The sequence below is a fragment of the Hyla sarda genome, chromosome 12, assembly GCF_029499605.1.
Source record: "Hyla sarda isolate aHylSar1 chromosome 12, aHylSar1.hap1, whole genome shotgun sequence".
NCBI classification, from domain to species: Eukaryota; Metazoa; Chordata; class Amphibia; order Anura; family Hylidae; genus Hyla; species Hyla sarda.
The window spans coordinates 6,007,339-6,022,795 of record NC_079200.1 but is presented as its reverse complement, the minus strand read 5'-3'; the positions used below and the strand labels follow the sequence as shown (position 1 = coordinate 6,022,795).

The 15,457-nt window shown below is 44.6% G+C and overlaps 1 protein-coding gene across 3 annotated transcripts in view; it reads right to left on the bottom strand.

The window, feature by feature from the left end:
• Positions 1–14,012, bottom strand: part of ITCH (itchy E3 ubiquitin protein ligase) — an 80,262-nt gene extending 66,250 nt beyond the window's left edge. For 2 of the 3 annotated variants that reach the window (XR_008849378.1, XM_056549234.1), the window contains exon 1: positions 13,773–14,012. The gene's annotated coding sequence lies outside the window, so the exon portion shown is untranslated. Of the gene's footprint in view, positions 1–12,773; positions 12,822–13,772 lie in introns of those variants that run through there. The other variant, XM_056549235.1, reaches the window with a different exon arrangement.
• Between the last annotated feature and the right edge of the window lie 1,445 nt (positions 14,013–15,457).

Sequence of the window (15,457 nt, the reverse complement as noted above, 5' to 3'; positions counted from 1 at the left end):
ATCGCTGTAGCCGCGTCCCCGAGGTGTCCCCGACGCTCTGGCAAGGCCTCTGCTACCCCGACATCCTCGCTCTCCGTCGCCGCCATCACGTCGCTATGCACGTCACTCCTATTGGATGACGGGACGGCGTGCGCAGCGACGTGATGACGACGATGGATGGAGAGCGCCGATGATGCAGGGGATCCCGAAGAGGACGCGCCGGAGCCCCGAGGACAGGTAAGTGATCGTCAGCGGACCACACGGGGCACCGTAAACGGCTATCCGGGGGCAGCTGAAGCAGTCTGCGCTGCAGGATAGCCATTTATGCGATGGCCCCGACATACAAAAGCATCGTATGTTGATGCTGCCTCTGAGAGTCCATCGTATGTTGAAATGATCGTATGTCGGGGCCATCGTAGGTCGGGGGGGGGGGGGGGGTGGGGTCACTGTACAAGCTCCGACCCCGCTCCATTCAGATGACATCCACATTCCCATGATCCTTAGGAGTTTTGGAGATCAGACGACTTTTACCTTATCTGGATAATCTTTTGTGGATAAGGTATAAAGTGTCAGTTGACAAAGAGGGTTTATAAAAAAAATAATAATAAAAAATAATAATAATAATAAACACGTACCTACTGCTAGGCCTCTCCAAAAAAAATAAAAAAAATAAATAAATAAAATTGTGTGTGTGTATATAGCGCCATCATCACAAGGTAAATACTGGAAGGGATTAGTCTGATGGTTACATTACTGTAACACCCCCCCCCTCCTCCGAGGAGAGAAAGGATCGCCTCGTATTGTGACATAAGTGAAACCTGGCTGTCACGGCTTTGGCCCAACTCTCATGAGGTAAGTGGAGGAGATCACGCCCTGTACAGCGCGCTGGAAAGACGATCCCGCAGAGCGCACGCAGGCTTCTGCCTGTTCACTGAAGTATGTGGCACAAAACAACGGCTTTAGGCTAAAGTGCATTCTATACGAAAGGCAGCGCAGGAGCGAGAAAGGAGAAAAAAATACGCCCATTACTGTTACAGTCTATTACATCTGACCCCAATCATAATGGATCTCACCTGATTAACCTTATGCTCCAAAAAATAAAAGTAACACTTCAACAACACAAGTAAGTTAGGGTTCCCACTACGTTTTCTCCCATACGGGAGCGCGTACGGCAGGGGGCAGCTGAAACCTCGCGCTCCCGTATTCCTTTCTATGCGCTCCCGTATGTAATTCATTTCAATGAGCCGGTCGGAGTGAAACGTTCGGTCCGGTCGGCTCATATCTGGGTCCGGTGAAAAAGCGCATACGGCGCAAAAATGAGCCGACCGAACGTTTCACTCCGGCCGGCTCATTGAAACGAATTACATACAGGAGCGCATAGAAAGGCATACGGGAGCGCGAGGCTTTAGCTCCCCCCTGCCGTATGCGCTCTCGTATGGGAGAAAACGTAGTGGGAACCAAGACTGACTCCAAGTCACTGACACTTGTGTGAGATCCCACTGTCCACTCAGGAAGAACACTGATTGACAATCAATTTCACATGGAACAGACAACACGTGGAAATTATAGGCAATTAGCAAGACACCCCCAATAAAGGAGTGACCACAGACCACTTCTCAGTCCATATGCTTCCTGGCTGATGTTTTGGTCACTTTTGAATGCTGGCGGTGCTTTCACTCTAGTGGTAGCGTGAAACGGAGTCTACAACCCCCACAAGTGGCTCAGGTAGTGCAGCTCATCCAGGATGGCACATCAATGCGAGCTGTGGTAAAAAGGTTTGCTGTGTCTGTCAGCGTAGTGTCCAGAGCATGGAGGCGCTACCAGGAGACAGACCAGTACATCAGGAGACGTGGAGGAGGCCGTAGGAGGGCAACAACCCAGCAGCAGGACTACTACCTCCGCCTTTGTGCAAGGAGGAGCAGGAGGAGCACTGCCAGAGCCCTGCAAAATGACCTCCAGCAGGACACAAATGTGCATGTGTCCACTCAAACGGTCAGAAACAGACTCCATGAGGGTGGTATGAGGGCCCGACGTCCACAGGTGGGGGGTGTGCTTACAGCCCAACACCGTGCAGGACGTTTGGCATTTGCCAGAGAACACCAAGATTGGTAAATTCACCACTGGTGCCCTGTGCTCTTCACAGATGAAAGCAGGTTCCCACTGAGCACATGTGACAGAGTCTGGAGACGCCGTGGAGAACGTTCTGCTGCCTGCAACTTCCTCCAGCATGACCGGTTTGGCGGTGGGTCAGTAATGGTGTGGGGTGGCATTTCTTTGGGGGCCGCACAGCCCTCCATGTACTTGCCAGAGGTAGCCTGACTGCCATTAGGTACAGAGATGAGATCCTCAGACCCCTTGTGAGGCCATATGCTGGTGCGGTTGGCCCTGGGTTCCTCCTAATACAAGACAATGCTAGACCTCATGTGGCTGGAGTGTGTCAGCAGTTCCTACAAGAGGAAGGCATTGAATTATTTTTTTTGTTTAACCTGAATATGCAAAACAAAATACACACGAACATACAATGGAAAATCCTGCAATGAACCCATCTTGTGTCAACTTGCCTAACATTGCTACCCCCATGTTCCCTATCTTTTAGACTAGTGTTTTCTCAACTAAGGTGCCTCCATCTGTTGCAAAACTGCAACTCCCAGCATGCCTGGACAGCCAAAGGCCTGTCTGCCTCCTCCAGAGGATCCACATGGTCAATAAAAAGGTAAATCAAGGCTGCTCTTCAAAAAGGTAGCCCTATAGCGGTTACAAAACTAGAACTCCCAGCATGCCCGGACAGCATGCTGGGAGCAGCCGAAAGCAACAGTTGGAGGTACCCTGGTTGGGAAACCATGATTTAGCTAAAGTCCTGTCTGCCACCACCAAAGGATCCACACTTTTCTTAAAGGGGTACTCCGGCGCTAAGACATCTTATCCAAAGCATAGGGGATAAGATGCCTGATCGCGGGGGTCCTGCCACTTGGGACCCCCGTGATCTTGCACGCAGCACCCCGTTACAATCAGTTCTTGGAGCACGTTAGCTCGGGGTCTGATTACTGGCGATCACGGGGGCCGGAGCAGCTGTCACGCCCCCTCCCATAGGCTTGCATTGAGGGGGCGGAGCATGATGTAACAAAGGGGTGGAGCGTGACGTCAATGCTCCGGCCCCATGATCGCCACTCATCAGACCCGGAGCGAACATGCTCCGGGGACTGATGGTAACGGGGTGCTACGTGCAAGATCACGGGGGTTCCCCAGCGGTGGGCCCCCCATGATCAGGCATCTTATCCCCTATCCATTGTATAGGGATAAGATGTCTTAGCGCCGGAGTAACCCTTTAAGGGTGCGTTTACACGCTTTTTGTTTTTGCGGGTTTTCCGCTGCGTATTTGAAAGTGGGCGGGCTCTTCTCGGCTGTCCGAAGCAGATTTTCCACGGCGGAATTTTCGTGGAAAATCTGCTGCGGACAGCCGAGAAGAGCCCACCTCCTTTCAAATACGCAGCGGAAAACCTGCAAAAAGCGTGTGAACGCACCCTAAAAGTCAAATCAAGGCTCACCTCTCATTTCATCACTTAGTGCAATAACCTTCAAAACGGCAGCCTTTCAGCTATTGCAAAACTACAACTTCCAGCCAAAGGATGTCTGGGCATGCTGGGGGTTGTAGTTTTGCAATAGCTGGAGGCATCCTGGTTGGGAGACATTGGTTCAGCCAAAGGCTTGTGTGCCTCCTCCAAAGGATTCAAACTGTCCCTAAAAAGGTAAATCAAAGCTTCCCTCTCATTTCATCCCTTTGTGCAGTGGTCTTCAAACTGCAGCCCTCCTGGGAGTTGAAGTTTTGCAAAAGCTGGAGATGCCCTGGTGGTGAAACACTGATTCAGACACTGGTGGCATAGCCTGGTCATATCACACCATTTACTTAGGAATAAAAGGGGTACTCCACTGGAAGAAAAAAAATTATTATTATTAATTATAATTTTTTTTTTATCAACTGGTGCCAGAAAGTTAAAACAGATCTGTAAGTTACTTCTATTCAAAAATCTTAATCCTTCCAGTACTTAGCTGCTGTATGAATTTCCTTCCAGTCTGACCACAGTGCTCTCTGCTGACACCTCTGTTCATGTCAGGAACTGTCCAGAGCAGGAGAGGTTTGCTATGGGGATTTGCTCCTGCTCTGGACAGTTCCTGACATGGACAGAGGTGTCAGCAGAGCACTGTGGTCAGACTGGAAAGAACTTCACAACTTCCTGTGGAGCATACAGCAGCTGATAAGTACTGGAAGGATTAAGATTTTTAAATAGAAGTAATTTACAAATCTGTTTAAAGGGAAACTGTCAGCTTTCTCCCCCCACACTAACCAGCGGTACTGACTGGTAGTGCGGGGGACGCTGATCAGTTTGATGCCTACCGTGCCCGGATCCATTGCTAACTGGCACTCTGACGTCAGTGCCGCCTGCCGCAGCGCCGCCCAGCTCATCAATATTCCTCCGCTCTCTCCGCCTCGCTCTCTTCTCCCCACTCTAATGAAGAGAGAGGGGTAGAATATTGATGAGCTGGGCGGCGCTGCGGCAGGCGGCACTGACGTCAGAGTGCCAGTTAGCAATGGATCCGGGCATGGTAGGCATCAAACTGATCAGCGTCCCCCGCACTACCAGCCAGTACCGCTGGTTAGTGTGTGGGGGGGGGAGAAAGCTGACAATTTTCCTTTAACTTTCTGGCACCAGTTGATTTAAAACTTTTTTTTTCTTCCAGTGGAGTACCCCTTTAATAAACTCAGGGACTGAATCAATATTCTTTATTAACAGGAGAAAAGGAGCAAAGATCTGTCCACACCTTAGGACGCCGGTTTGTACATGTATTGTGTATTTTATGCCCTTCTAATACAATGACTAAGAAGTCCACAAATAGGTCATAAAAACACGTGATTGGTCGTGCGGCCCAGTGAGTGCGGCCCAGTGAGTGCGGCCCAGTGAGTGCGGCCCAGTGAGTGCGGCCCAGTGAGTGCGGCCCAGTGAATCACTTCCCGTCGACATATAAATAATGTATATTATATACATACAGATAGTATTAAAAAAAAAAAAGCGCAGCACTCTTCCAATAGTGCATGAAAAAAGTGAATTTATCCGCTCACATAGCAGTAACATTTCTGTCCTACCATAGGACCATCTTCAAGCCTGGAAATGGTCCTATGGTAGGACAGAAACGTTGCTGCTATGTGAGCGGATAAATTCACTTTTTTCATGCACTATTGGAAGAGTGCTGCACTTTTTTTTTTTTTTTTTTTTTACTACTATCTGTATCCTACGGAATGTGAGAGTCTGGGGCGCTTGCACCCGACTTGGATAAGTAGTGCTGCATTATTTTTTTTTTTTTTTTTTAAGAGCAGCCTCACTGCGGGGGACCCCTTAATGGCCACATTGTGACCAACATCGCAACTTATCTATCATCCCAATAATATACAGCGTTACATACAGATACATTAACTTTTTGGATCCGCGATACGAGTGCACAATTACAGTTGTGAATATGTTTTGGGCTGTGATCACAAATTCATTATTATATATATATATATATATTATATACACACACACACATTTTTTTTTTTTTTTTTTTTTTTTTTTTTTTTTTTTTTTTAAGCTAAAGCCAGTAGTGGATACAGCAGGAAGATTTAGGGTCCATGCACAATAGCAAATTTGTGAGTGGATTAATTCCAATTGCTGTCAATGAGGATCTGCTGCACAGTGCGCACTGCGGTATTTGAACCAGCTGAAAATCCCCCCCACCAAAAGAATGGACATGGTCCTTTTGGCGGAATGCACTACCATTTATAGGGACTCGTGTAGTAAAGTTTACTGTGACACTAACAAATTGCGAGTGCATGCGCAGTTTACTACGGACCTCGTTGCCGCTCCCCTGATGCTGCCTGATTGGCTGGGCCACCTACACACTCTCGGCCCAGCTCAGGGAGCAGCATAGCATAGTCAGCATAGGTGTGTGCGGACCAGCCAATCGAGAAGCAGCGTTGGGATTGGACTCACAGTTAATGTTACTACACCGCCGGTCCTAGCGCCAACTAACTCAGTGTCTGATTCTAAGACCATGTTCAGATGGAGGAATTTCCGCCTTTCCACACAATTTACGTTCTGACAGAATTTCTGCAAAATTTTCTTTTCTCAAAACACAAAATTCTGTTTAAAAATCTTTATCCTTCCAGTACTTATCAGCTGCTGTATGCTCCACAGGAAGTTGTGTAGTTCTTTCCAACCTGACCACAGTGCTCTCTGCTGACACCTCAGTCCATGTCAGGAACTGTCCAGTGTAGGAGCAAATCCCCATAGAATACCTATCCTGCTCTGGACAGTTCCTGACATGGACAGAGGTGTCAGCAGAGAGCACTGTGGTCAGACTGGAAAGAACTACACAACTTCCTCTGGAGCATACAGCAGCTGATAAATACTGGAAGGATTAAGATTCAACTGCATCAGTTGATTTAAAAAAAAAAAAAAAAAAAAAAAAAAAGGATCCCTTTAAGACTTTCCATTAGATTCCCTGTTCTTTTCAATCCACTCCTGACTTTGGATCAAAAAGCTGCACCAAAAACCACGTATGTGTGATTCTAGCCCAATACTGCGGAGCTCATGCATATAAAAAATAAATAAAAAAACCTAACCCACGACTCATCGTATCGAATTACAGATCCAAAATCTACTCCGACTGCTTCTAGGACATGATCCGGCGCATACACTGCAAGAGAAACTACAACTACAGCTCTTGTTATGGAAAAACAAAACCTGTTCGGTGAAAAAGAGTAAATGATGATCACGTGACAGTCGAGCTCGGAGGGTATTTATATTATTAGGCCATATTCACACAACGGTGGAAGAATTCTGCTCGGAAATGTCGTAGCAGCCAAGTCCCATTGTTTTCAATGGGACTCTGCTGCACAGGGCACACGGCGGAAACATCTGCCGTGGAAATTCCGATTCCAGCCTCCGCACCTTCAATTAATTAAATGGGCACTCATTACAAGTAATTTTTGCTATTGCACTCCTTTCTAATGTACTTTGTAAAAAAAATTAAAAATAAATTTTTTATATTAATAATAACAATATCAAGTTTTCTATGTTTTATTTGTGTTTAAACAATCTGCCACTAGGTGTCTCCCTGCTTATCCAGAGCACATTTCCCCCCCCCATCTCTTGCACAGACTTTGGACTCCTGCCGGCCTGGCAGAAGTCCAAAATCAGGAAATGCTGAGAGGGGTGTGTGCAGCCTTATCCAATCATAGCTCATCTCACACTGCACTGCTTTGGGCTGTGTGTAGCAGAGTGAGGGAGGAAGTTCTCCCCTGTATGGCTTCAGATGATGTCACGCCTGCTGGGGAACGCCCCTTCCCAGTCTGTGATAATGACTGAGACTGAGCAGAAAATACAGAGCAATATCAAGGTAGAAAACTAAAAAATAATAAAAATAAAGGCCGGGGGTGGTTTATCATGATGGGGGCAGTGACCTGGGGGGGATTATAAAATTTAACAAGATCACGAGAGGTACTCTAACTCTTTCTGTAGAATCCGCTTGGAAATGTATTGTCATCTATAGAGAAAGTGCATTTCCTAGCAGTCCTAGCGTCGGAATTACGCCAAATATCCGCCGTGTGAACATGAAGTAACGGTAAACTGCTGAGATCACTGCAAGACTGGTGGAGGTCCAAGTGTTGGGACCCTAAGAACATGGCATTGGTTAGTCTCCAGGGAGCAACATGGCCACACCCCCTGGAGACCATGTGACTTAGGACATATTGACTCTGGCCACACGGAATGCTGGGAAAGGTCGGAGACAACAGTGAAATAGAAAGACTTGCATGCAAACACTTCCATGAACACAGGACAAAGCGGCGCACGTAGGTAATACCCCTTTTGGGTGCGTTCACACGCTCTTTGTTTTTGCGGGTTTTCCGCAGCGTATTTGAAAGGGGCTCTTCTCGGCTGTCCATAGCAGATTGTCCGTGGCGGAATTTATGCTGTGGAAAATCCGCCGCAGTCCCTACTGACTTCAACGGGGCTTGCGGCGGATTTTCCGCAGCGTAAATTCCTCTGTGGAAAATCTGCTGCGGACAGCCGAGAAGAGCCCAGACCCTTTCAAATACGCTGCGGAAAACCCGCAAAAACAAAGAGCGTGTGAACGTACCCTTAGGATACATTCATACCGGTTATATATACTGCAGATTGAATCACTGACTTACTAGCAGAAAATCTGCAGCATATATAGTACCCTTAGGGCCCATTCACACTGCAGATTCCGCAGAAAGTATGAAGGCGTGCACGGTGCAGCAGAACGAAATGACAGAGTATATTACTGTAAAGAATACACTGGATACATTGTATCATTTTATGCTGTTGAAACATTCCTCTTATCTGCAAGACTGGTCCCGAATAAATGCAGGTTTTTAGGGAATATGAAATGGTTAAAGACTGACAGATTGCATTCTGGGTAATCTAACAAAGGACTACAATAAAAAATAAATAAATTTAAAAAATAGTGCGTGGGGAGGGTTAAGGTCTCAGCAGTTGTCCTGATAACCAGGAGATCATTACAATTTCTACATTATTTTACAGAATTGCTACATGGGTCACAAACATAATATTTTTAAAAAATAATCATATATTTAATAAATATATATGTTACATTATTTTACAGAACTGCCACATAGGGCGATCTCTTATACGATTGTTTCCCAACCAGGGTGTCTCCAGCTGTTGCAAAACTACTACTCCCAGCATGCCCGGACAGCCAAAGGCTGTCCGGGCATGCTGGGAGTGGTAGTTTTGCAACAGCTGGAGGGCTGCCGTTTGAAGGCCATGGCACTCAGGGATGAAATGAGAGGGCAGCCTTGATTTACCTTTTGGGGACAGTGTGGTTCCTCTGGAGGAGGTAGAAAGGTCTTTGGTCTCTCTGGGCCTGCTGAGAGTTTTGTTGTGTTCCAACAGCTGGAGGCCCCCTGGTTGGGAAACACTGCCTTATACAGTCCTTTAAGAGCAGCTTCAAAGTTCAATGTCATGACGACAATAAAACCCTGATACTAGCGCTTTATCTAATGAAGCCTCCATTTGTTATCTATTAAAGGGAAACTCTGCTGCAGTCTTTCCAAGCTAACAACTAGAACAATATTTAATATTGGGGAAAAAAAAAAAATTATAATAATAATTAGAATTATAATAATAAATATATATATATTTTTTTTTATAATAATAATAAAATAATTATATATAAAATTATTATTTTTTTAAATAAAGCAAAAGGACACAAGCACAAATCTCATTGCCAGAGAATAAACACCAAACCGATTCGGCTCAGGACTCTTCCGCGCCTGTGCACAATAACTTCTTACACCGCGCTGTTTCTGTTGTACAAAGGAACTATATACAGTAAACACAGCCCTTCCGGATATATCCAGTTTGTAAACATGTGTAACCCGACTGATTCAAGTGTTTCCCAATATGGTGCCTCCAGCAGTTGCAAAACTACAACTCACAGCATGCCCAGACAGCCAAAGGCTGCTGAGATGAGAGGGAAGCCTTTGTTTACCTTTAGGGGACAGAGTGGAGGAGGCAGACAAACCTTTGGCTGTCTGGGTATGCTGGGAGTTGTAGTTTTACAACATATGGAGCCACCCTGGTTGGGAAACACTGTCTCACAGCAACAAAATATACAACGTATCTAAACAGGTCCAATAAATACATCAAAGAGAAACTCCAAAAATATATATTAGGGCAGATCAACTAATCAATATATGGCCACTGCATGGTGAAGGCAGCATCAACATACGATGCTTTTATATGTCGGGGCCATCGCATAAACCGCTATCCGGCAGCGCAGACTTCTTCAGCTGCCACCCGTGTGCTCCGGTGAGTGTCATTCACCGATCCCCCCAACGTTCCGGACCGTCCTCTTCACGCTCCGCTGCATGGCCGTCGCTCTCCTTAGTCATCATCACGTCGCCACCCTGTCATCCAATAGGAGCGCCGTGATGACGGCGATGGAGAGCGACAATCCAGGGCAGCGGTGACTGTCTGGAGCGGCGGGGACACGCGAGTATAACTGATTATATTATTATTGAACGGATCCCTCAACATACGACAAATTCAAGTAACGATGGTTCATTTGGAACCAATTACCATCGTATGTTGAGGGATCACTGTATATATTTCCTTTTTGTGTTTTTAAACCATAACTCTTATTTTTCCATCCACAGACCTATATGTGGATTTACTTTTTTGTGTGACCAATTGTACTTTGTAATGACACCTTTCATTTTACCATAAAATGTACAGTGCAATGAAATTATTATTATTATTTTTTTTTTTTTTAAGGGAGGGGAAAAACAATGTGCAGGCATTTGGCTACACATGCACAGTCAGTTAGGCAGAGCGTGCAGAATTCGTCAATGTGCACAGCGGCAAAAGGCAACAATTAGACAACAGATTCCCAACCCACTTCCAATGGAGAATAATTTATTTGGCACATAGATTCACCCCTCATCCAATTGACAATAAATGCCCCGTTACCCACTGAGATTCTGCACCAAGAAGCGGCACATCATTTATTGTTTTCCTTCAAATGCATTGTGAACAAAATCTGCTCTGTGTGAACTGTGCCGTGGAGTCCTATTTAAATTAATGGGACATGGAATACACAATCAAATTAAAATAATAAATAATAAATATAATAATAATAAATGGAGAGACAACACCAGGCAGCTTCCAGACTTGGCCCATCCCATACACATAAGATTGTTGTCTCTCGATGAGCGTGGATCTGGCGATCATGTGATCACTTGTGCCCCCATAATGTGGCACGTCAACAAAAACCATCCACCCCCTGTCCAACCAGGGTTATACATATTAACCCCAACTGGTTATCCCAACCAGTTCGCCTCCAACTGTTGCAAAACTACAACTCCCAGCATGTCCGGACAGAATCTTTGGCTCTACCGCTGTTGGGGGGAACTACAACTTCCAGCAAGCCTGGACCGACAGCCTTACGGTCTTCAGCATTCCCACCATAAATGACCCGATGCTCCTAAGTTATTGTAGGACTACAACTCCCAGCATGCCAAGACAGACATCCTGGGGCTCTTCAGCTATAAGACAACAACTCCCAGCATATCTAGACAGACAGCCTGAAGCTCTTCAACTATACAAATACAACTCCCAGCATACCCAGACAGCCAACCTGAGGCTCTCCAGCATTCCCAGGACAACTAATCTGAAGCTATTTAGCTGCAGTAACAACTCCCAACATTCCCAGAAAGAAAACCATGGGCTATTCAGCGAGTGTAAGACTACAACTCCTAGCATATCCTGTCAACCTAGGGCTCTTTAGCTATAAAATTATAACTCCCAGCATATCTAGCACCAATGTAGGATCCCTATAGGGTGTCGCAAAAAAAAAATGATACTAGACTGAGGGCGGGTGAACACCTACAAATAGAACTCAAACCTTCAAATGAAATACAAGAAACATAGAAATGAAAATCAATCTTTATTGTAATGAATAATAAAAACATAAATAAAACATGTATAGCACAATGGGATATAAAGATGCGGGTGCTGGGGTGAACCTGCAGAAGCACGTACTGTAAGCCTCACAATAATGCCATGTTGTGCAATGGGCCTAAAATTGTGTACAAAAAGGATATAAAGTTGGATAAATATGAGAGAGTCAATAGGTATAAATCAGAGAGAGTGAATTATATATCAGAGAGTGAATTATATATATCTATATATATCAGAGAGTGAATTATATATATCTATATATATCAGAGAGTGAATTATATATATCTATATATATCAGAGAGTGAATTATATATATCTATATATATCAGAGAGTGAATTATATATATCTATATATATCAGAGAGTGAATTATATATATCTATATATATCAGAGAGTGAATTATATATCTATATATATCAGAGAGTGAATTATATATCTATATATCAGAGTGAATTATATATCTATATATATATATATATATATATATCAGAGAGTGAATTATATATCTATATATATCAGAGAGTGAATTATATATCTATATATCAGAGAGTGAATTAACACTGTACACTAATATGGCTCTCACATATATAAATATATAGGAAGGCACTAAAATAAATGAATCAAGTGCGCAAGAGATACATTAACAATGGCCACATAATGAATCATGTATGGCGGGGGATATAAGGTACATACAGTGCCTGGACAGACTTACCACCAGTACCGCCAACAATACCCCAATGCGTTTCGCCGGGATGGCTTCATCTAGGAGTCACCTCAGCTCCCCGCATCTTTCTGTCCCATTGTGTTATCCATGTTTATAATACTGCATATATTTATGCCATTTTATTATTCATTACAATAAAGATTGATTTTCATATATATGTTTCTTGTGTTTCATTTGAGGGTTTGGGTTTTATTTGCAGGTGTATATCCCAGCATATGAACAGCCCAGGATCTTCAGATATACAACTACAACTCCCAGCATACCCAGACCGACTACCTGGGCTCTTCAGCTATTGTAAGACTAAGTTCCTGCATGTCCAGAAAGACAACCTGGGGCTCTGCAGCTATCGTAGGGCTATGACTCCCAGCATACCTGGGCAGCCAACCTGTGGCTCTGCAGTTGTTGTAAAACTACAACTCCCAGCATACCTGGGCAGCCAACCTGTGGCTCTGCAGCTGTTGTAAAACTACAACTCCCAGCATACCTGGGCAGCCAACTTCTCCAGCATTCCCAGTGTGTCCAAGACTTACCTGAAATAGGGGGGTGAAAAAGGAGAGAAAGCATCTGATCGTCGGTACCATTAGCAGTGGTCAGGAACGTAGCTGGAGGCAGGTTGCAGGAATCCCTGGCGGGGGTGATCCCAATATTCTGACTTGCGGGATCAGCGCTTCACCGGGATGTTGAAGAAGTTTTCGCAGGCAGTTCACTGTGAAAAACATTTTTATTCACCAGATTATAATTCATACAGAGGCAAATTGGTTTACACAGATAGCTTGGGACCTGACGAAGAGAGGAATCCCCTCTCGAAACGCGTTGTTCTGCCAACTCAGCTGTGTAAACCTATTTGCCTCTGTATGAATTATACTCTGGTGAATAAAGTTTTTTACAGTGAACTGCCTGCGAAAACTTCTTCAACATCCCGGTGAAGCACCAATCCCGCAAGACAGAATATTGGGATCACCCCCGCCAGGGATTCCCGCAACCTGCTCTTAAGCTATTGTAAGACTACAACTCCCAGCATGTCCAGAAATACAACCTGAGACTACCACTCCCAGCCTGCTCAGAAACATAACATGAGGGTCTTTAGCTGTAAAGGACTACAACTCCCAGCCTGCTCAGACACATAATGTGAGGGTCTTTAGCTATAAAGGACTACAACTCCCAGCCTGCTCAGAAACAATGTGTCTTTAGCTATAAAGGACTACAACTCCCAGCCTGCTCAGAAACAATGTGTCTTTAGCTATAAAGGACTACAACTCCCAGCCTGCTCAGAAATACATTCGCTATAATAGTCCATCACTGGAGAGCCCCAGGGTGAAGCCCACTATTCTCCACAATAATAAGTGAATTACTTTACGGCTTGTCGCCCAGGGCAGTGACTGACGGTGATATCTGATAATAACCTGATATAACACAATCTTCCCCGGGGACCAGACATGAGGAGACGGCGGTGCGTCACATGACAGGACGGAGCCACAACAATGTCTCCCCCACAATGACAGCTCCCCCCGGAGCCCACACACACTCACCACGCCAGGGAACGGCCTGACACCACACCGCCGGGGCCCGGGACCGCTGTCAGTACCGAAGTCTCTCTACTCGCCTCTTCCGCCCCGGTGAAGATGGCAGCGGCCGGTGGTGTAAAGGAGGAAACGACAGCGTGTACTGCGCATGCGCAAGGGGCGACATAACACGGACTGTCTAAAAGCAATAAAGCTTTTAGGTGGAAGGGGCGTGTGGCACCTGCGCAGTGGGTTTACGCCGTGCACGGCGCACGCACGGAGTAAGGGAGCGCGTGACGCCTGCGCAGCGTTACACCGCGTCTGAAGCGCATGCGCGAATGTAAAGCCGTGGCTTTTGTCAATAAAGTTTTGTTCAAGATAAAAAAAAAAAAAGTGACAGGCGGGAAGTTTGTAATGAGGGAAATTTTGTCAATACTGTATGTTGTTTTATTGTATAGGAAATAACTACATTTAACCCCTTGAGGATGCAGTTTTTTTTTATTTTTACACGTTAGTTTTTCCTCCTCCTCCAATTTCCCCCTACAGACCCATATGAGGTTGTTGTTTTTTGCGCCACCAATTGTACTTTATAATGACATCACTCATTTCACCACAAAATGTACTGCGGAAAAAAAAATTTGTTGCCCAGAATGAAGACAAAAAAAAAAAACAACAACAAAAAACACCATTTCATAAATTTTAGGGGCTTCCGTTTCTTCACAGCGCACTTTTAGCTAAAGATGACCCATTATATTTATTCTGTGGGTCCGTACAATTTCAATGATATTTATTTGTATTGGTTTTATATTACAAATTTTAAAAAATATAACATTTTGTACATAAATTAATATGCTTCCTTATTTTTCTATAAATGGGGATATATTAGGGTCATATTTTTTGCGCCGTTTCTATCGAATGGACTATTAAATCATTTTTTATACAGTTTTTCTAATGGGACTATTTGATCGTTTTTTATTAAAAAAAAAATGTTTGATCTATGAAGTGACCTCAAATACGCAATTCTGTACTTTGGAATTTTTTTCACGCATATGCCATAGACTGTACGCTTTCATTAACGCTATATTTTAATAGTCTGGACATTTTGTGAGGTGGGGGAACAACGGAGCGTCCTTGGTAGGTATGGTGTTTGCTGGGCTACAGAATTCCGTTTGGGTAACTCATATAAAGGGGTTCTCCAGGAATAGAAAAACAGAGCTACTTCCTATCAAAAACAGCTCCCTGTCTGTCTCCAGGTTGGGTGTGGTTCTGCAGCTCAGTTCCATTGAAGTAAATGGAGCCAAGTTGTAAAACCACACCCAACCTGGAAACAGACATGGAACTGTTTTTGAAAGAAATTAGCTCTGTTTTTCTATTACTGGATAATCCCTTTAATAAGTGGATTCCCACTGGGCATTATTTGCATTGCATTAAAGGGGTATTCCAGGAAAAAACTTTTTATATATATATTTATATATATAGTAAAGTAGAAGCAGTGCACTCCAAGCTGGTGAAATAAAGTGATGTCTTTATTTACTCCAAAGTGAGCTGCGTTTCGGCAGCCTCCCGCTGCCTTTGTCAAGCAACAAAATGGTGGAGAAGGAGGATACTTATAGGTCACGCAGGACCGCCCTCATAATTAGAATTGACATGTAAACAAATCCATGTGGTATGCAATAACAGCGATCAAAATCAAATAACAGTGCATGATACAT